The following is a 22,740-nucleotide window of genomic DNA, read 5'->3' as shown; positions in this document are numbered from 1 at the left end:
TATACATTTGGACATTTTATCTGCAATTCGTCTAGTTTTTATTGAGGGTGTGTGTGTGTGTACTTTGTTGAATAAAACTTAACATTAGCAGGTTGGAGAGGAAACTGGCCTCAAATGACCCAGTTCCTCCCCTCCCTGACTCTCCTTTACCATGTGGAGCACAGGATGATGTAACAAAGCATTGAGCCACAGCCATAGCTTTCTCTCCTTGCTCATTTTAAAAAACTTGGTCAAAACTTGACAGTTTTTTTCATTAAGTTTTACATTGTACAGAGCTTTTTGTTGTTGCTTGTTTGTTTTAGAAAATTCTGGTGTGTTTGTCATATCCAAATGGTTAAAATGTTTTGGCATCTGTTTTTGGAAGTTAGACATTTCTAGTACTGTAGGTAAATTGGCACTAGCCATCAAAGGTCAGAGTTATGCCAAATTTTGTATTTATGGTCACTTATGTTCTTGAAATGGTAGTTTGTAAGGAATTTCAGTTTATACCTGGAAGTGGTGTTTGACATTCTAAGAAACACCAGTTAATTTTTACTGAGTATCAGCAGTAAGCAGGGAAGGTGGCGTGGGTGCTATTGGACCTTCACAAGAAGGAAAGGATTCTCCTAATGAGAGAGCAGATAAGACAGGTAGAGGTGAGGATACTGGCAGAAATAAAGTCCAGTTGTTGAGGAGTTCAGGGTGTTTAGAGCCACATGAAAATGTGTGTGTCAAGGGAGGGCTCTAAATCTGAATTGACTTTACAATGGTTGAGCAAAGGCAGGGGGAAGGAGCACATAGTATGGGGTGTCAGATCAAAGGCAGCAAATACAACTGACCTTTAGTGGGGAATCTGACTGCAAGTCATTGATGGGCATCGCTTGTCTAAAGACCCAGTGATTCCCTAAAGCACAGTTTTGCCTCTCAGCAGACTTTTAGTAATACCTGGAGAATTGGTTATCACAGCCAGGGAGCAGGTTCTCCTGGCCTCTAGTGGGCAGAGATGCACAGAACAGCCTCCTACCCCCAAAGAATGATCCTGCCATGATGTCAGTAGCATCAAAGGCAAGAAACCCGGCCCTAGACAGCAAATGTGAGTGCCACTGTGCATTGGGAGAAGTGGAGTTACATTTCATAATAGACCTTGGAGGAGGAGGGTGGTTCTTGACATGAGAGGAAGAATAACATGGAGGTTATTAGGAAGCCAATCTAGGAGACTTCTGCTGTGCTTAGGCCTGAAGTGACTAGGGCTTGGATAGTTTTGAGGTAAGCTTGTGAGCTAGCAGGACAGTGTAATATTGGGCTAAGTGGGGAGTCACAGACTCGGCATTGGCATTTTAGAGAGAACCAGTCTGACTTCTTCAGTAAATTCTTACACTTGCTGGGTAGCTCTTGTTAAATACTCTGAGGAACAGGAAGATGTGTCATTACATTTTTGGACTGCTTGGGTTATTTCTGTTTGGTCTGAAGACTGTCTTTTTGCATCTTTGTTCCATTGATTCTCTTCTTCTGGAGCGGCCCACTTACACAGGACAGCCTTTTTTTTTTTTTTTTTTTTTTTTTTATTGTGGTACTGGCCTTTGAGCTCAGCCTCAAGCTTGCAAGGCAAGTAAGTGCTGTACTGCTTAAGTCATGCCCTGCAGCCCATTTTTGTGGGTGTCGTGGGGCACACCAGGGTCCATCTCTGCCTCCTGAGTATCTGGGAATTACAGCAGAACACTCTTTTGAACACACCGACAATAAACTTTTCTAAGTTTATTAAGTAGTACCAATTGTTGTCACCATCCCTCATGAGACATCCTTTCTAGATGTCTTCTGGGTTATCTGCCTCTCTCTCTTTTTTTTTTTTTTTTTTTGGTCTGTCTCTGTTATGGAGTCTAGATTTGACTCAACATTTGTTTGCACCTGAGGCGCCATTTGAAATCCTTTGTGTCTGCTGCAAGCTTCTGAGACCACCTCAAATCTCTTTATACATCTGGAAGAGTTTTTAATGTTTTATAAATCTGAAGCTTGTCAGATCAGAATTGCTATGGAATTTGTGAGGAGGAAGACAGGTTGCCTGGCTAAACCATGTATGAACTCGGTTTCCACTCAGGCTGAGCTCTGTGGTCTCTCTCTTTTGCTATACCCAGAATACTTAGTGACAGCTTTAGGTTTAGGTCAGGAGAGAGGATTGAGATTTAGAAACAATCCTTTTCCCCGTACCTGGGCTTTAACTTGTCATTGGTATAATTTCATACTTAACTTGGATTTCACATCTTCAATGTTAGGAATTCCAGGGGCTGACAGAGTGGCTCAAGTGGTAGAGTGCCTGCCAAGAAATAACCATTCCCAGATGTCCTTTGGAGCAAGCAGGTCATAAATCCCAGGTAACTTAGTGCCAGGTTTTTCAAATGTTCTAGATCCTATCCAGCAAACCAGATTTAAAGCTCCTTGGTTTGGGTAGTAGCTATCCCATAGTATTGTGGGAACACTAGAGCAAAATTCCAAATCTCATAGCCCACACATTCAGCCTCTTTGTCATGAATATCCATTGTGTCCTATCCTTTGCTGGTGGTCATATCTGTCTAGATGGCACAATCTGCTGGGTCTCATTTCTTTAGTGGCCCACATGGGAAACCTGAATAAATCTTCCAAAGCTGAAGAATAATCCTATAAAAAGAAGGGATGTTTCATGAATATATGAGGTTTCTTGACGGTTGAAAACCCTTAGATATTTCCTACTTTTTCAAAGGCTGGTCAAAATTGAAATCACCTTGGAATTAAGGATGCTGTTGTATCATTTTGAATAGAAAGATAGACTATTAAGCTCACGCCTATAATCTTAGCTACTTGGGAAGATTGCAAGTTCAAGGCTAGCTTGTGCAAAAAAAGTAGTGAAGCCCTGTCTGAAAAACAAAAATGAAACCAAAAGGGCTAGGGGCATAGCTCAGCTGGTGGAGTGCTTTGCCTAGCATGCGTGAGACCATCAATCCCCAATACTGCCAGAAACACCAAATACTATAGTTGGATGGGATCAACCCTTGAATTTTATAGATGAGAACATCCAGGCAGCATAGGGAGGCGATGTGGTTAAGTTTATGCATGTAGTTACACAGCAGGCCATAGAATCTATCCGCATTGAAGAACTCAAAGACTGAGTAAAGATTTCTCCTCTGCTTGGAGGTGTGTAAACAGTGAGGTCCCTCAGGCCTTATTTACATAATTGAACCAAAAGAAGGAGCACACACTGGAATTTCTAGGTTTACAGATGACAGTAAGCTCTCTGGATTATGAAATACCTAACCAATAGGGATTTGCTCCAAGGAAACCACACTGGCATGGATTAGCCAGCAGAAGATTTGTAGGTGAGTTTCTTTGTGGGCAAACAGGAGGACAAGTATCTAATTAGACATTATTGAACTTTCATAGGATGGTATTTTATTGGGAAAACCCATGGAAGGGCTCTGAAAATAATTTCACAATGTTTTCCAACTTAACTGTTGTAGATAAAAAGGCCAGGACATGCTACATATCACAAAAATGATTTGGAAGAAAACATAGTCTTACTGAATTTCCACTGTGCTCTGTTCAAAGTCATAAGCTCTTTGCCTTAAGAAAGACCTTGAAAGTCTGGAAATTGCTGTTTGAATGTGGGCTCCGTGAGGACAAGTCCTTGCTGGACCCATTTCTCTGATAAAAATATTTAGCATTTCCAGTCTCTGGAAAGACTCAGTTGAGAGATGTTATTGAAGACCCTGAAACCACTAGGATAAGGACCTGGGAAGCGTTGGTTGTTTGCTTCGTTCCAGTGAACCTGCATGTGATGTTTTGATTGCCTGCCTCTGGTGAAGGCAGGGACAGCTCTGTCTTGTTCTTCACTGGTTTTCTAGTGCCACACACTTCAGTCCTCCATTAGCGTTTGTTGCCAAAAGGAATGAATGAAAAGGTTTACCTTAAAGCTTTGTAAGACACGAATTCAGGGTGAACACCACCAAAAATATAGAATACCAGATCTTCTTAACCTTGGCTGGCATCAGGGTTAGTATCCAGGGAATATTTCTAAAGTACTTGTATCCAGACTTTTCCATGTCTACTGAATTAGGGTCTCTGGAGGTGGAGTTCAGTTTTGATAAAAGTCCTCCCTGTGCCCAGGTGATTCTGATATGTTGCCAGGGCTGAGCACCTTACTTAGTAGGGCACAAAGACTGCATACTGACGGAAGACCCCTTTAAGGTGTTGAAACATTTTTTTCTGACAAGCCAATAATGGGTTATTAAGACAAATGATGCTTGAAGGAGACATTTTACTCCTTAGAAGATGACGACCAAGACAGTAGATGGTTCACAGTGCCTCCATGAGCCAGGCATCCTGGGCAGGCTGTCTATTCTTGAGCACTTGTTTCCATAAGGGGGTCTGGAGAGACAGTAACACCAGTCCATGAAAAACTGAGATGAATAAATATGATGCAGCAGGCTTTTTTGATTTCAGTGCTAAGTTTATTCAGTTTCAAAAGTCTTTTGAGACAGGTCATGCTGTGTAGCCCAGACTGACATCGAACTCCAAACCCTCCTGACTGCCTCTCAAGTGCTAGAATTACAGGTGTGCACAACCATGCCCAGTACTTGGTCAGGTTTTAACCTGGCAGTTCTATGACGGTCTTTCTTTTTTACTGGCCTATGAAATCAAAAGTTTAAGGACTGCCACTGCTCTGAGGTATTCAAGATGTTTATATCCTCTCCTGATAACCTGCTGGTCTCACAAATACAGTATTAGATTCCATTAAGAGCGTTTTTTTCCTTAAAGTCTTTTTTCCTCCTCCTCTGTTTGCTGCTAGTAGTAAGGAACATTGTCAGAGAAGTCTTCACTCCCCCAACAACACATAAATCCCATTGCTGATCTTAGCACCATATGCAGAACTGCAGTGAGTTCTACAGGGCAGGGAGAAGAGATGTGTAAGAAACCCTTCTTTATGAAGGATGCTGACTGCCAGAAAGCCGCCTCTCTCTACCTCACTATGAACACAGGACAGAAGCCATCAGTAACAATTCTCTTTGCTGATTGTTCTCTACCCGATTTTAAGTAATGTTGGAAAATTAAAGTACTTAGGAGATTGACATGATGCTTGCGCACCATATGGAATGAGCTTTTCACATCAGTTTATTCTCAGGTAGAACTTTTTTTTTTTAAAACTTTGCTAGTCAAGAAGTAGTTGGACAATTTATGGAATACCCAGAATTCTTAACAACTACTGGTCTGGGTGCTGGTGGTTCACAGCTGTGATCCTAGGTACTCAGGAGGCAGAGATCAGGAGGATAGAGGTTCGAAGCCAGCCCGGGCAAATAGTTCTGGAGACCCTATCTCAAAAAAAAAACCCATCACAAAAAAGGACTGGTGGAGTGACTCAAGGCATAGGCCCTGAGTTCAAAGTCCAGTACCGCAAAAAAAAAAGCAAAACCAAATAACTTCTACTGTTTATTAGGCATTTACTGATTGTCCACAGTTATGCCCTGGAATGTACCTGCATTCTCATTTAATCCTCAAAACCATCCTAAGTAGAAGGTGGTCTTATTCCCACTTTATGGATGAGGTCATAGGGTGGAGAAATTTGGTACGTCAGATAAGCATCTTAAAGACATGAGAGAGGTAGATGTTGAAACTAGGCTTGTTTTACTTCAAAGCCCATTCTCATATTCACTGTACTTTTCTTTCTTATTTCTCAACCTTTCTGTATTCATTTTTTAATGCCATTAATCTTTCTGTTAAGTGAAAAAGAGAATCAGATTTTGAGGTGTAAAGGGACCATCCTACTTATCTAACTCCTGCTTCTCGTTTGAGGACCGTGGCTGTAGTGGGGCCCAGGTGCTCATGCATCCGGGCCACTGTGGTTTTAGGAAGTACATACGGAGTACCACTCAGGTGAATTTTTATACTAGAATTGAGAGGGTAATTTAAAATCACGTAATTGTTTTGGTGTTTTCTTTAGCCCTCTTCTCTTTCATCAACAATATTGATGATAGAATGTCACAATAGTGCACATAAGCACCTCCTCCTAATTAGATCTGACCCTACAATAATTGTAAATAAATACACTGTAAAGATGTAGCAGTTTGTTAAGTAAGGTGTTAAGTCTTAGTTGAAAATGTTATAATGAATGCTTGCTGAATAAATGCTGTAACAAATATATATAATAAAAACAATCATTTCCTATGTCTCCAAAAATGAATAAACAAGTATCCTTATCTCTCTCTATCATTCAGTCTTTTTTATTTATGCATTTGCTATACTCAGGTATAATTTCAGGAGTGGATTCATTTGGTTAAACTTTGTACTTGAACAGTTTTATTTTTCATGTTAACATTTAGCCAGTGATGAAGACAGTTGGAAAGTAGGTTGTAATTACACGTCTTGCACAAAAATGCCCCCTTTCTGTACACGCATACAGTGAGAAAGAGGTACTTCCTCTTCAGCTTAATTTTTGAAAAATACTTTCCTGTTACAAAACCTTTTCTCTTTTACTAGTTCTAAATTATTTTCTTTTAAAAATATTTTTATTAGGATATATTCATTACACGGGGGGATTCATAGTGACAATTTTGATTAGATATACTGTACATTAGTTACATTGCCCCCATCGTCTCTCCCCCTCAACCCCCTCTCCTCCCCACTTAAAGCAATTGCAAGAGGTTTCTTAGTTCTATTTTATATAGGTATATGAAGTCCATCTACCATACACTCCTTCCTTCACCCTCCCCTCACACAGGTCACCCTCCCCTCACACTGTACTCCCCCTGCAAATATACCTACTTTACAGTCCTGTTTTTCATTATTAATATTTAAATTGATGTTCAAAGGGGTGGGTATACTTTACTTGGGTCCATTCAACCCTTTCCATTCTCCCTTGCTCCTTTACCCCCCATTTTTCAACAGCTGTCAATACACATCCTTACATCCTCTATATCTTATGTAATATTACTGATGCTCTATCGTTCTTTTACTATCCCTCTTTCCCTGAGTTCCATAGGGTAGTTCCACTACTACAACTAAATTATTTTCTTTCTAAACTATTTATATCTGACAAATTGTGTATCAAGTAAAAACTTTATAATTACAACTGTAATTTCTGCACTAAAGAGAGGAAGGAGATACAGAAAGATGCTAGTTATAGCTTTGCAGAGGGTAGGGGGAGCTTGTCTCAGGCAAACTACCAAACACTGCCTGAAGTGGGCGTCACATAAGCTGGTTTGTGGCAGTCATGAGCAGCCTCAGGTTAGAGAGATCTGGAGGGAGCTGGGGTGAGCTGGGCTAAACTAAAAGGTGAAAGTCCTGTCTAAATAGGGGTGTTTAGAAAAACATTTTTGCCCTGTGGGAATGTGGGCCACATCTTTTGATTACTCAGTGTAAGCCAGGAATCTGAATTATTATGTAAAATCTGATTGTCAAAGGTTGGCTAATTCACCATCTTAAATAAGAACTTCTTATAAACTAAACAAAATAGACTTGTGGTCTAAATATAGCCTGTGAACTTAGCCCCTTAGAGATAGGCAGACCTTTAGTGGTTAGATAAATGGGAGCATAGAATTTGCAGAATACACTTTTAAAAATCAGTTTAAATAGAATCAAATCAAAACCTGGCATTCTTTTGTGCACACACACACACCCATCTCCCAAAGCAGAATAAAACTCAAAACACCTTGCTAGCAGCGGGCATGATTTCTGACTGTTACATTGGTGTATTACATCTGGAGTGGGTGCATCCGAAGAGACTGTCCTCCCTGAGGAGTAATCGGTGCAGGGAAAAGTTGCAGAATTTGAGTGTGAGCATGAGGAAGGACAGATGGACCCAGTGGTAGAGAGCAACAGGTAGGAGCTAGAAGAGATCAGCTAGCCCAGAAGGCAAGGGGGCACGGGGAAGATTTGCTACTACCTTGAAGTTGATTTGGGGGCTAAGTGTGGAAAGAAGAGCCAGGAAGGAGGCTCCTTACATGAGAAAGGGAACATTGTAACTCAGTGAGTTTAGAAATAGTGCAGAGCCCATCTGGGAAGAGCAAAGCACTGTTCTGCCCTTTCTAGTCACATTGTGGGGGGCTGTTCAGAAGGTGACGTGGAAGGGAAGGGATTCAGATCAGAAAGGAGAACGTGGAATGGGAAAATAGGGTCCTTGGAGCAGCCAGTAGCAAAAAGTAAATCCACAAAGCTGGAAAGTTCACTCTGTTGGCGTATAGACCAATGTTTTTTACTACAACATTGCCCAACAGGGTGTGCACAGTAGTCCCCAGGGGAAACATGGCTTGGGACACTGCTTGCTTGGCTTATGGAGGGCTGGTGTGCTCAGTGCCACTTGGACTGGCCCCCGTGAGCCTGTGCATGATGAAGTGACAGCAGGGCTGCAGCTGTCCTGTTGGGCACACTGCTTGGAGAACAGGGGTCTGTGGATTTTAGCCTTTCCTCCTGGCTGCATGTCCCTGTACAGGACACAACCTCAGACCTGTATTGTGATGATGCTAGTATTCCTATCTTTATAGTTTTATCTGCTCTGAGGAAAATCCTAATGAGGTTGAAGTGTAACTCGTCATACATGTGTCCTCTTTGATAGAAGAGAGTTTGGTAGTGTTTGGACAGATCTCTGTAACTAGCAGAGTCTACCGTCTTAGTCCGAGGATATTTAAAAATGTTTTTCTCAATTGCATTGTTTCTGCAATTTCGGAGTTTTCTGGGAAAGAACCCTTTCAGCAGATTTCATTCCATGGTTTGAGCTGAACCATATATATCTTTCCTAACTGGTGTAGCTAAAGCTCTAACACTTTAGTTGCTTCAAGAATAAATGCATTTGAAAGTGTGTCCCCGTATTAGTAAGTGCAATAGGGATCTTTTTTTTATCATTATGGAAACTGATTTGTGGTATTGAGAGAATGGATGCAGGTTTCCTTGATTGGTTGGGAAGAAGAAAACATTTTAAATTTCACTACTTGCAGTTCACAAATGGAGCTCCTGGAAGAACCTATCAGAAAGAAAAATTTGTAAAGAATCTTTGTGCCATTAGGGCATTCTGGGTTAAAAAGTTGTGCAAGAAGTTTTTAACCTCCTTACAAAGTGTGCTTAAAAAAGAATCCACTTCTACTGACTAATTTGGAAGTGGTAATAGGAAATGCTTATGGAGCGTGCCCTGTGTGCCAGCCATGGTTTGGAGCACTTTACATATGTATTAACTCATTTACTCCAAACAGTCCTGTTTTGTAGCAGAGGAAACCAAAACTGGCTTTCCAGTCTGCCTGCTCCTCCCAGTCATCCATGAACAGCCAAGTAATTCAAGGTCACATAGTTGAATTTTAGCAAAGTGGCAGAGCTGGGACTTGAACCCAAGCAGCCTGACTTCATGATCTGTGGATTATTGAACCTTGTACCCTTGTAACAACAATCACAAGTTTGCTTCAGAAACTTCTTTCGATTTCTACATCATTTCAGTTTTGAAGTTGGATCAGAGTTTGATTGAAAAAGAAAATTATATTCCTTCTCTTTCTTTTCCCCAAACCAATGAGCAGATGACATAGTGGAGACAGTGCCCATCTAGGGTCAGAACACTGACTTAAGGACCTCCCTGGAACTCTGTCCTCCGATACTGGGCTGATTATTGTAAGGGCTGTAGTTGGAGCCTTTGTTGCTGTGACAACCCTCATCCCTGGCACTAGAATTGTTTTCAAGGGCACAAAACCTGCCTTGCTTTACCTTTACCTTTACAAATCGTGTATTTGGTGAACTTCCAAGAGCATTTTTCAAATTATCTTTTATAATTGATAGGAGGGTATGGGTTTAGGGCTTACAGAACTTGAATTCTGGTCCCAGCATCCCTTTCATAGACTTTTTGTGTGACCTTGGGTTTCTCAAGACTCAGGTTTCATCTGTAAATGTGGGAGGCCATAATCATGGCAACACGATTGGTTTGATGAGAGTAAGGCGCTATTATATATGACAATATTTCATTAACAACAGAAAGCACATGTATTAGGCAGTGAGCTGATCAGCAGTACTCTTTGTGAGTCTGCGTGGGAGGGGAAAGCTTGTGCTGCCCTGGTAGCCTTTCTTTCCCCATCTTGGCTTACCTGTGCTACAGCATGAACCAAAGAGTGGGTGTCGACTCTGTTTCTGGCCTAAACTCTTTTTTCTTGGCTTTTCCCCCTCCTACTTTGGGCTGGCCTCCAGTCTCCTGACAAAGTACTGTTTGTTGTAAGGGTGAAGGAGGCGATTCTCTAGGCAGCAATGCTGGCTGCAGGCAGTTACTGTAGTTCAAAGTAAAAAGCAAGCTGGAGTAGGAGGGACAGTGACAGGGCTTGTTCCTTAGAGTTTTGTACATTGATTTTTGAAGGAAAGAAAGGAAAGGAAGAGATGACTTCTCCATAGAAATATTATGAAATGTCCTTCTTAGAACAAAATTGAGGAAGGAGAAAGGACTTTAACAAGTTACTGTTCATTACTTTTAAAGCAAAACCTTCTCTCCTCTTTTTTTAGAGAAAAGGCAAAAATTGTGAGTGTTTACTGTGTCTACAATGTAGTAGGAAGGGAAGTGAAAGTGAACTATCGTGTTAGAGCAGTTTAGGTGATCCACAGTGGACCACACTTCTCATGTTTTTTTTCTTACCTTAGGGAGGTTGGTGTCATTAGAGTCTAATTTCAAAGGTTAGAAAGTCGAGACTGAGTGTGTTTAAATAACTTGTCTGGCATTACAGTGCTAGTTAGTAACTGGAAGAATTGTTTTGAAATTAAGTCTGTCTCTCATCCACAGTATGAAAGATAAGAAAAATATGGCCCTACTTTAACGGGAAGGACGACCAGCACATAAACAGTTTCGTACAATTCACATTTTACAGTTTATGCTTCATTCTAAATTGGCTAAACTATGTGGACACTCTCTCAGAGGAAGGATATTTTGACTGGAAAGATCAGGGATGACTTGAACAGGGCCTTGATTGATGGGAAAGATGGTGACAGGTAGAGAACTGTTTGGATAATGGCAAAGTGTAGAGCCATAAAAGGAGCTAATGTGTCTGGGGAATGGTGCAGTGACAGACTGAGGGATGAAGGAGGAATGGAGGCCAGAGGAGAGTAGTTCGAGACAGATTACTGAGGGCCTAGGGTGTCCTGCTAAGGAGCTTGGACTTCATTTCACCCACCAATTTTGAACAAAGCACATTCTATCAGAGAAAGGAATTAATGTGCTATGATCTCTGACTTCAGCGATTCCAGTAGGGGTAGGGTGCAGAAAGGCATGGGATGTCTGCAGAAGGCTTTTCTCCACTGGGCTGGACCTTAGGATCAGCTGGAGGTTTCTGAGATGTCAGATTCCAGGAGCACACCTTTTGTGTGCCTCTTGACGCTGCAGATCTGGGGTGAGGCCCTGCAGGTGACTGTGCAGCCTGGTGAGGGACCAGTCTCTAAGGGCATTTGAACATTTGGGAGAACAATCTGGACTGATGTCAATATGGGGTTTGTCATATATGGATGATTTTTAAATCATGGGAAGAGACTGATCATCAAACCATGGGAAATTCTATTTAGGTTTTATGGTTTGTTTTTTCTTCCCTGTGAATAAGCAGTAATCTCGGAGCACAACCATTTGACAGAAGTTTTTCATATTCATTTTCCACTCATCTCTAGAATGTTGTATGGCTCTTATCTTTATGCCATTGTGCTAATTTTCTCTCCTGTTTGTTTATTTAGAAGGAAGTGGGAGATGCAGGGTTTATTGTTGTCTGTCTATCTTGACAGTCTGTTGAAGCTCTGGAGCCTACTGCCTGAGTTTTAATCCTGCTACGTCCCTGGCTAGCCATAGGACCATGATTTAAATGTCTGTAAAATGAAGATGTAACAGTATTAACTTGCCAGGGTTAGTTGGAGAATGATTTATATAAGATGTATAGTTCTGGCACATAGTTTACACTCAAATATTAGCTGTTGCTGCTGTTACTATTATTATTGTCAGTAATTCCATAGCTACCCAGAGTTACTCCTCTACTTTCCACATATTAAAAGCTTTACTTTAAAAAATAACTGTACAAATTGCAGTTGAGAGAAATAAGGACGACATAGGAGGAAGCTTTAAGTATGCATTGTCCACTGTTTTCTTAGAGGGCTTTTATTTTTTGAATCATGCTCTTCTCCCATAAAGAAGCCTGCTAGGATATATTTGGAGCCCATATCCGGGAAAGAAGCTTTCCCTAAATGTTGGCTCCAGAGCTCTGAGTTCCTTGGTTTCTTAGGAGCTACGTGGTGTTCACTTCCAGGATGCGCATTTTCTGGGATCCAGAGTGCACATGGGTCACTTCGGTCAAGCACGGCTACCTCTCTCACTCCCAGTTCTTCAGTTCTGTATCAAATGCTAACTTTTAAGGTTTAATTTTTGCTGGGAAGATAAACAGTTCTACCAAGGAAAAGCTATTTCTCAACACTAGAGAAATTAGAAATTATAATTTATGCTTAAAACAATAATGCTGGTCCAAGTTTTAGCCATTTACTCTCCCCTTTCTCCACTGTTTTATGCTGCCGTGTGTTTCAAACCATTCTCGTGGCCTTGTGTGTGTGGCATAGTTGTAGTGGGACCAGATTATACACCACTCACTGACTTTCATCTGGTCTCCCAAATTCAGCCTTTGAACTCTTTCATCTCTTTGAGTTTTGCTAACCCAGTCCTTTTTTTGAAAGGGAATACTGTTTCTCACGGAACTTTACTGGTGATATGTGGAATAATAGGTTCATACTTTGTGAAGTTCACACCTTAGATCCTAAAGTTTTAAACATATCCCGTTTTCTTTTGCCTAGTTCAGTCTTGGCATTTCAGGTTTCGAGGAGGTTGCTATTGGACCTCAGCTCTCCCTGCAAATTCAGGGACACACACAAAATGCAACTGAACTTCCTGTTTTTCTTCAGTTCTCTGTTAATTTAACTAAGTGCATTGGCTTGTCCCCATTTGTCCTTTTCACACCTCCCAAATTAATATTATGTGCAAATTTGATTATAACAGTGTGAATAATTTCTAAATCACTTCTAAATACAGATTAAATACTATTCCTTGTGCTTTTCTTCTTTTTCTTCATCATGCTACTAAATGTATCCAGTGTGTTTCTTTCTAGCCTGGTTAACTGCTATGTGGTTCTTATAGCCACAGAAGCTCCAGTTGATTTAGTGATCCTGACTTCACAGGACACTGTATCAACTGCTTTTCCAAGATCAAAGTACATGGGGTTCATTGCCTTCCCTTCCGTTGCTAATTCACTTGTGCTGTCGCCAGGCAGTCCGGGAGCCTTGAAATCTAGTATTTTGGTCAAGGTGAGGAAGCAGCTCTTCTTCCTGGCTTTTCAGTGTTCATTTACTCAGCAGTGTGTCCCAGACTTTGCATTCCTGACCTCCAGAAGCCTTCTGTCTAGTGCCTTTGTCACCAGTAGTTACATTCTTGCTACAAAAAAGGAAAATCCCTGAACCTTTCACCCCATTCCATTCCTTCTCCTGTATCCCTGCTACTGTATGTACCCCATTAACTTTTCCACTGGGGAAAGCAAATCCAGCCTGTTGTTCTATTGGTACCATGCCCAGTAAAAGTATAGTGTAGCTAGCTGGGCACCCAAGTCCTGAGATGACTAGTAGTGTGACTTTGAGCAAATCACTTAAAATCTCTGTGTCTGTTTCTGCGATATCAAGATCATCTCAAAGGGTTCTTTGAGCAATAAATGAGTTAATACTTGTAAAGTGATTAGCATTTATTGACCTAGAGTTAGTTGAAAAAATTTGATGAATAAACTTTCAAAAGTTTATAATAGGATTGGGGTATGGCTCAAGTGGTAAAGTGCTTTTGAGGCCCCTGAGTTAAAGCCCTCCCCCACCCCAAATAAGAGTTCATAATAAAATTTCTGGATTTTTTAGCTGGGCATGATGGTACATACCTGTAATCCAAGACTTGGGAGGCTGAAGCAAGAAGATTGTAACCACAAAGTGAGACTCTGTCTGGGAAAAAAAAAATTTTTTTCTGGATTTTCCAGGCACTTTGTTTTTTCTCTGATACTGTGTACTATGGCCATTCTACTATAAGGCCGAGGAAAAGGAATGAAAATCACACTGCCCAATTTTGCAACCTTAAATTATTTACATGCTGTATCTCTTCTTTTAGACTCTGGTATAATGGATGCCTGATGTACCCGATAGTGATATTAGCTCCTGTATTTGGCTACTTCCACATCTATGATCTTACAGATGTTTCTGTATTTTTAATTTTTGGGGGGAGGGGTGGCTGGGTATTGAATCCATGACTGAATATGTGCTGAGCGTGTGCTCTACCACTGAGCTAAGCTCTTAGCCCTAAAGTCATTTTGTTTGTTTTTGTTTTTGTTTGGTTTTTAAGACAGGATGTCACTATGTAGCCCAGGCTGGGGTTGAACTTGTGATCCTCCTGCCTCAGCCTTCTGACTGCTGGGATTATAGGTATGTACAACCATGCCCACACCCTAAAATAATTTTTAAAAGTATTTTTCTTTTAGCAATGAGCATTATATTTATTAGACTTGTTAGGACCAATTCTTTTACATTGTTTGGCATTTAGGTATATTATTTATAAAATACGAGTGCCCAGAGAGAATGAAACAGTTCTTTAAAGAAGGAAGCAAAGAGCTGGGGGCATGGTTCAACTGGTAGAGCGCCTGCCTAGCAACCGCACAGCCCTGAGTTCAAACCCCAGTACAGCCAAAAAACAAAAAAAGAAAGCAGAGATCCACCACAAGAGAGGAACAGACAAAGCGTGCCTTCAAAGATTATGGGACAGCATTCAGTCTATACAATGCATGGTCAGCAGTCAGCAAATAACTCAAGACTGCTCATTGGCACCAGTCTCTGCCAGGAATCTTTTGAACAGTCTTCACTTGAATACACACATTTGTATTTAGTCCAATTTCCACAGTGTTTTATCCTTCTTTTATATGCTTACAAAATGATAGTGCATCAGCCAACATGAATACCTACTGTATTCACTGAAGGATGAGAGGGGAGCTTGGAAAAACATGTTAAGGTATTGTCTATCATAGTTTAATCAGAGGAGCTCCTTTTTTTGTGGTACTGGGATTTGAACTCAGGGAGCTTCAGCTTGCTATGCAGGTGCTCTACCACTTGAGGCACATCTCCAGCTACAGCTGAAGAACATATTTACATCCACATTTATATTTGTAGCCATTGTCGTGGCTTAAAGTTAGTCAACCACTGGTAATACACGTTTATACTATACATTTTACCAAAATTTGGCTAAGGGATGAGATAGTGTGATGCAGTTGAGACAGAACATTACAAGTTATGTTTCAAAAGTGAGATTTTTCTGAGTACAAAATAATAAATCCACAGCCAGCACGCACCCACTCGTTTTTGTCCAATTAGAAGGAGGAAGAACAGACCCAGGGTGAGTTTGCGCCCCATTACTCACTGCTCTGAGGAATCACTTAACATCTGTGAGCCTCGCTAGGCTTTGCCTGTAATACAGTGATAATGACTCCTCCCTGCAAAGGCGCTTCTGAGAATTCAGTGAGGCCGAGCACATGCACGTTTGTCCTGTGGGAATAGTAACCCTAGGCAAGGTGAGTAGGTTCATCCAGTCCGTGTTTAGAAGTTAAGGACCCTGAGGCACTGGGCTTGGGAGATGCCAGCTCCAGGCCACAGCCAGCCACCCTGGCACTCTGCTTCTGCCATGTGGCTGGGTCTCCCAAGTTATGCTGTGGGGTGCTCTAAGTACTGTTTCCCTTTGCCACTTGCTCAGAACCGGAAGTTCTGCCCCAAAGGGAGCATCTTGCAGGCAGATGTTTTAAAAAGATGATTTGCAGCCCCTTGTTACACTTTGCCATGGGAAATAACACACACTCTGGCTCCTTGAAGATGGCTGATAGCCCTCTGTGAGGAAATGCCAGACAAGCCAGCCAGTTGGCTCTGAAAAAGACTTCCTGGAAAGCCATGGCCAGGTTTTGGTGAGGACAGGAGATGAGACCGAGTGCCAGACTTCCTTTTTGGAAGATCCTGCTGTGTATGCTACCCTGGAAGTGAAGGCAGGAACATTTTGCTGTGGAGGCTGCCAGTGCGGAGAGGCCATCTCTTCGGTAACAAGACAGCTTGTCATGTTTCATGTTCTTGTTTGCAAAAGCCCATCTGTAATAGTCACCAAGAGTCCTCATGATATTCACACAGAGTCCTTGTGGCAAACATTTTTAACCTCCAAAGTAAGATCTTTCTCTATTAAGATGAAGAAAGATAAGCAGCATTGCTTTGGAAGTTCAGTTTGTCTCTTCTAACTTAATTTGGAGCCTTCAAAATGGTTTTCACAATGCTGCTAAAGTACCAAGGCTGTCAGGAGGAGAGACTTTCAAAGAAAACCCCAGAATTCTTCCAAACTCAGTTTCATGTTTGTGGCATCATTTCTGCCTACCTAGGACATACTTTTCCCTTCTGATGAGGTTGTTTAATTTTTTCCTGTTCAGCAGTGGTAAGGAAGAAACACTGCTCCTAGAAACACAGAAGAAACTAGAGAGCTCCTGGATCTTGGGAGAGTGTGATCCAATGCATAGGCCTTGTGGTTGTAGAGTTAAGAAACAATTAGGAACTGTGTTATATTCTCCAAACCATAAACTTTGGGGTCTGTACACAGAATTCTAATAAATATTTCAGGTGAAGAAGAGGGTTTTATTTGTGAGGAGCCTAAAAGGGCAATGGGTTATACCTAGGCTGGCTCCAGCTCTGGGGAGGAGAGTTACAAATCAGGTGTGAATATGGAGCATGAGGGTCTGTGAGTCCTTGACTCCCTGCAGGTGCACTTCTGTATTTTTGTTACCTGTTAAAACAATACTACAGTGGACATCATAAAGTTGTCACTCAGCACAGTACGAGGACAAAATAGGCATAGTTTATGATTGACCGTTTTTATATGAATGATTGAATTTTCCAGTACTAGTAGAGATTTTAAAAAGTTAAGTAATCTAATCTCATGACTTCCCAAAGACAGAAGATAAGGCTCTGCAGGGTAATTTGAACACAGTTCCTTTGCCTTTTCTTTCACACCTCCAGCCCTTTTGCTTTAGGTTGTTTTTCAGATAGGGCCTTTCTTTTTGCCCAGGGCAAGCTTTGGACTGTCGTCCTACTAAGGCCTCCTGTGTAGCTGGGATGTAGGCATGCCTCCACACCTGTCTCTACTGGGAGGTCTAGCCTGTTATTTCTTTTCTTTTTTGCTGGCTCCAGGGTTTAAACACAGGCCCTCACACTTGCTAGGCAGGCACGCTACCACTTTGAGCCATGCCCCTGACCCCAATCCTTTCTTGCTTTAGCTAATTTTTGAATAGGGGTCTCATCTTTTTGCTTGGGATGGGCCTCTGAGCTTCTCTTATAGCAGGGATTACAGGCCTGTAGCGCCACTCCCTGCTTTTCCTTTGCTTTTTAAGAATTTTATTTTTCTTCAGAGATTGGCCTTCTGGACTCTTGGGGTTATATAATGAATAACCAAAATGAAGGCAGGGATACCAAAAGATAGTCTTAAATGGAGTTTTACCTTTAAAACATGGTAATTATTGACAGGGTTTTTAAGTTTTGAGCTAAATGTCCCCCTCCTAGTTCCCCCTCCCACAGGTACTTTGTGGGAAAGAAAGGTGACTCTTTGGAAAAAAGCACTGTATATCAAGAGAGGAATAATTTTGGGAAGCAAAGCAGGGGAGCGAGAAAACGAAACAAATGAACAGAGCAGGACCTAAAAGTATGTGAAGAACCCTGGGTGAGTGTTTGAAGGGTGGGAATGTGTGTCACTGTTTTTTGTGGCCCCTCTGCCCAGCCCCAGCCATACTTGAAGGCCATCTGTGTGCCCTATCACTCCAGTCTGTGCTGTTCTAGTAGGTAATGAGGAAGGGTGGGTGGCATGCAGTTCACTCTGCAGTTGTTCGGAGATGTAACCATTGCCCAGACTCCTAGTCATCCTTTAATATGTGCTCTGTTTCTTAGCCTACCTCTGGAGGCTAATTGCTACATTCTGGTGCCAGGTGATCGTGAAGTAAGTGCTAACGCAAAAGGAAATGGAAAATGAGATACTGCTATTATTGCATTTGGTTTTGTGAATAGCATTTGCCTTCTTAAAAACAGCCAAATAAATCCAGGGAACAGATATTAGCTGAATAGGTTCTGCACTGGACAGACTTTGTACCTTGGCATATGAGTGACTATCCTAGAACCTCTTGAACTTTTGCCACCAAGTAATTCTGCAAAGGCTGGCAGAGCCAGTGATAGATAATGGAAAGAGCACTGTGTCACTTGCTTGAGTCATCAAGGTACAGAGGAATTATTTGGGTGAAGAATCCAGCTAGTTCAACACTAGTATCTTGAAAATTGCAGGACCCTTCTGAGATGAAGGAATGGATGGATGATGGCCTCTGGGCTTGACTTTTCCCCTGGAATTCACTATTGTTTTAGGAATTTAGAGTGTGGAGGAAATGGCCCAGATTTTCTACTTAGCACAGACCTGCATTCAACCCTCCTTTGACTGCTTTCCAGCTGAGACACCAGGACAGTCACTTGACATCTCTGACCCTGTTTCCTCAGCTGGGAATATGGGAATAGGATTTTTCACTGATCTTTTGGGAAATGTGTAAGGCCAAGAGGAGACTAATATACAGAGCCCACTGGCCTTGAATAGTGTCAGTTTCTACTTCAGAGTGTAGCTTTTTATATAGAAGAATTATCCTTTACTTTCTGTGCTCTCTTTTGAGTTTGGAAAGAAGAATGACTGATAAAAAAGAACTGTTTCTTAGAGACAGCCCTGTGTGTGTCTGTTACCTGATGGATTCTGGGTGCAAAGGCAGGCAAGTTATAAATGCCAGCACACTCTTAAGCCCTATGTTTACTTTTTTTTTTTTTTTCACACTACTCTGAAATTCACTTAAGTTAGAGTTCAACAAAGTGAACGTGGTTCCAGAAGTTTGGAACTTCTCCATGATTCATACACAAAGAAATGAAGAATCGATGTGTGGAAGAATGCACTTTTAAGATTACTGTCCGTGGGGAATTCCACGGGGAGTTGGCGTGTGGGTAGAGGATGAGTAGGACCCCCGGAAGGAACCCACAACACTGTGGGATCGGCGTTCCCCGTTCTCCCCCGCTCGGTGACAGCTCTGCGGTGGCAGCTGTGCGCTCAGTTTCTAAAGTCAGCCAGGCACCAGAGGAGCCATTTCCCATCCCGAAGCTCCCTGGGCTGGGTATCTGGGATGTGGCGGTTAACTTTCGGCATTTGCATAATTCCAGCCTCCACTCCCCTGGAGAGGCTCAGTCTTGTCCTTACACCCTCCCCTGGGTGATTCCTGCGGGGGCGGGAGGCGGGAAGGGAGGCAAAGACCAGGAAAGGGACGCACGGGTCCCCATGCAGGTACCGTGGGCAGCGCCGCACCCAGGCCGGTGGGGAGGGAGGGAGGGAGGGAGAGAAGGACGCCCGGCCAGGGTGCCGCGTGCTGGGACAGCGTGGTGATGCTGCCCGGACGAACGGTTATGCAAGCCGCGGCTCCTGCTGCATGCTGCTCACACTCGCTCGCACTCTCTCTCTCTCTCTCTTTCTCGGTCTCTGCCTATGTTTTCAAACAGGAAGTGCACTGCTGCCCATAACGTGCTGCCGGCTCCCAGGATGGAGGAGTGAAGTCCCTGTCGCCGCCCGCCCAGCCGCGGTTGCAGCCTCCGGAGCCCGCCGAAGCCGAGTCCCAGAGCGCCCGAGGGAGCAGGGCGGCCGCCTGGTCCAGGTGCGCGGCGGGCCGGGGGTAGGGGGGCGGGCGGGGAGGCGCGGGGCCAGGGCCGTCTGCAGCCTTGCCCCGGCCCTGCTGCTGCTGCCTCACCCCGGGCTCTGCTAAACTGGCTGTCGCCTCGCCCAGGTGTGCGGGACACCAGACGGAAGGCTTTGGGCAGTGAGGTCCCTTGCCGCTGGGCGCTTTCCAGGCGGCACCGCCTGCGGCCACTTCCCTGAGTCCCCAGCTGTCCCCAGCTGCCCCCACCGCTTCCCTGCAGCTGCTGCCTGGAGCTGCCTGGCTTTGTTCCTCACTGCCTGGCCTGGGGTTGTCCGCACAAATGTGGGGAGGAGGGAGAGGATGAGTTGGGGTGAAGTGTAAGGTGGAAAGAAGTCTTGGTGTCCTTGCCCTCTAGAGCCAGGCCATCACAAACTGAGGGAATTAGTGATGCAGACGCACACAGGAAAGGTAGGGACCCAAATGAGGGAGGTAGTGCGTTCCAAGGTGTTTAGTCTGGTGTCTGGCAGGCTAGTTAACTCTACTGAGGTTTCTACTGTGCAGAGTGCTCTGAAAGTGGGAACCAGACATTTTATTTATTAAGTTCTATTTGTCACCAAAGTAAAATTGAGAGTGACTTTTCTCAAATTCACCAGGTAGATTATAGAGTTCGTATTCATACTGGCTTCCCTATGTGGATAGGATTAGAGCAAAATGGTAGGGAAAGGTTGATTTATGTTACAGACTTTGCTTCTTCATTTCTCTGGCCGCCTTCTCTTTGCAGACTAAGTTAAGTAACCTTCTCCCCCAGTGTGGGCCTGCCTCATAGTCCCACCTATACTGGGGAGGGACACGAAGGAAGAGAGGTGGTTGAGAAGAATCAGTTTGATGGGATGGTTAGATGATGACAAATGTTTGAGCAGTATGAAAGCCATCAGCATCTTAGTCTTTACTTGGGAGGAGGCAGTGAGCAAGTGACTGGAGGGAAGAAAGGGGAGACTGTGCCACTGAAGGGTCTTTCTGCACATTTCCATTCATTTACCTCATTGGGCCAAGCTTTCTCAGGAGGCAGGTTTAGATGTAGTATTTAAATTCATGCCATAGGATGCTAACTATACCATTTTGATGGTGAATTTTTTTATACTAAAATATATTTACTACATAATTTATTTTGCTTTGAAAGGGAAATCTTTCCTATGTATGCAGGCTGGTAAGTTTGTACCACCATTCTCTTTTCTAGTACCAACAGTGTGGAAGTAATTTGAATTATAAGATCCCATTGTTCAGCATTTTAATCTCTTTTAAAATGTAGGTGCTAAAAGCACTGCGATAATATCAGTAATTGTTGCAATTACATTAACAATAAGTAGCCAAGATATTCTATAAGAACTGAGCAATTAATTTTATCTCTACTAGATAGATAGATGTGGACTTATGTTTGAATTTAATTGTGAGAAGTCTGTGTTTATGCCTCTTTGCTTACCAAATCTACCATAAGAGTAAAGTCATCAGAAGAGGTTCTTCCTTCTCTCTCTCTTTCTCTCCTTCCCTCCCTCTCTGTCCCCCTCTCCTCCTTCTCTCCCTCTTTCTCTCCTTTCTGTTTTAGATCAAATCCAAGACCTTGCACAGGCTAGGCAAGCACTCTACCACTGAGCTATGCCTTCTTGCCTCTCTTGTTATATACAGGTATTTATCTTGCCCTCTAGTCACTCTGCTCTAGTATAGTGGTTTTGCTGATCCTCCAAACCTGTGCTAGTTATATTTAGGAACAGGACATACCTTAGTAGACTTTAAACCCGGGAATGATAATGCTGGCCTTTAGATTGTCATTTTGTATTATAGAACATATTTTCTGTGTCTTATTTACAGTTAGTAGGCCTTTCAACAATGTGGTAAAACAGGATTCATTCACTCCAGTTTATGGGGAGAGATAACTGAGGCAAATAAGATGGGACTTGTCAATGGCTATATTAGTAAAAGGAAATGTTGAGCCTTACACAAGGGTCTTTCCATTTAGAGTTCTTGGCTCTTTCATAGTCTGGAAAGTTGCTGGCTCAGGAAGAGATGGCAAGCAGTGCTGATTCAGGTGGGCCTTTGCTGTTCTTAAAGAACATCTGCAAATAGTACTGAATGCCCCTGATTTCCAGGTGTTTCCCCATTCCTCTTCTCTCAGTCTTGGCCTATAGCTCAGGGATTTGTTTTTGTTTTTCATGTTTGAAATTTACCTTTTTGTGTCTAATTAGTTTTAGCTGTATTTGCATAAATATGATTTATATTCTGCCACAATTCTAATGGCATATTTTAATTTACAGATACCTTTTGTCAGGTCTAAGTGGGCATGTATCTTTTCCAGGAGTCAGGTTAGCATATTTTAACTTCTTAGACTGCCAACAACTACAAAAAACCCTTTGGTTTACTTCTAGGACAGTTTATGTACCAGGAAATTAAGTAATTAGTAACTGATGTATATGTCTTTCCCTATACCCCAGTGCCACTTCCACCAACATTCACCTTCTACTCCAGTCCAGGAGAACCGCCTGAGAAGTTCACATTACAGAAAAGCATGGGAAACCCAAATAACTTTAAACTATATATTAAATATTTTTGTAATATTCCCTAGGTGGAAATGTTTCTTTATCTTTGTAGTGCTTAAAATTGACGCTCTCTTCAGCTAGAGTTTTAATACTGCATCTAGAAGAATATAAATTAAAATTTAGGGTACATTTTCATTGGGAAATGCTAAATTAAAAAATACTTATTTTCTCTTCAATAACTAAAGTGTCTTTAATGGTCTGTAATGCCCCCTCTATAATACTGTGTCAAAACATAAGGGGAAAAGAGAAGATAGGAAAGGAGAGGTAAAATGAGTACTTGCTTTTTCATAAGGAGGAATGAAATGATACATGGATGTATCTTTAATACATAACATCCTGCCATTTCTGTGTGTACTGTGAGTTGCAATGGCTTATGAAGTGAAGTAGCTGTTTGACTTTTCCAACAGAAAGACTAAGAATGAAAGGGTAACTAG

The 22,740-nt window shown here is 42.3% G+C and overlaps 1 protein-coding gene across 8 annotated transcripts in view; it reads left to right on the top strand.

Annotated features, from left to right (window-relative positions):
* Nucleotides 1-22,740, top strand: part of Lrrc8d (leucine rich repeat containing 8 VRAC subunit D) — a 110,006-nt gene that overhangs the window by 1,975 nt on the left and 85,291 nt on the right. For 5 of the 8 annotated variants that reach the window (XM_074076527.1, XM_074076525.1, XM_074076533.1 and 2 more), the window contains exon 2: nt 19,582-19,733. The gene's annotated coding sequence lies outside the window, so the exon portion shown is untranslated. Of the gene's footprint in view, nt 1-17,341; nt 17,732-18,871; nt 19,370-19,581; nt 19,734-22,740 lie in introns of those variants that run through there. The other 3 variants (XM_074076528.1, XM_074076526.1, XM_074076529.1) reach the window with 3 other exon arrangements.

The sequence above is a fragment of the Castor canadensis genome, chromosome 6 (genome assembly GCF_047511655.1).
Source record: "Castor canadensis chromosome 6, mCasCan1.hap1v2, whole genome shotgun sequence".
Classification (NCBI taxonomy): Eukaryota; Metazoa; Chordata; class Mammalia; order Rodentia; family Castoridae; genus Castor; species Castor canadensis.
This window is presented reverse-complemented; position numbering and strand designations above follow the sequence as displayed.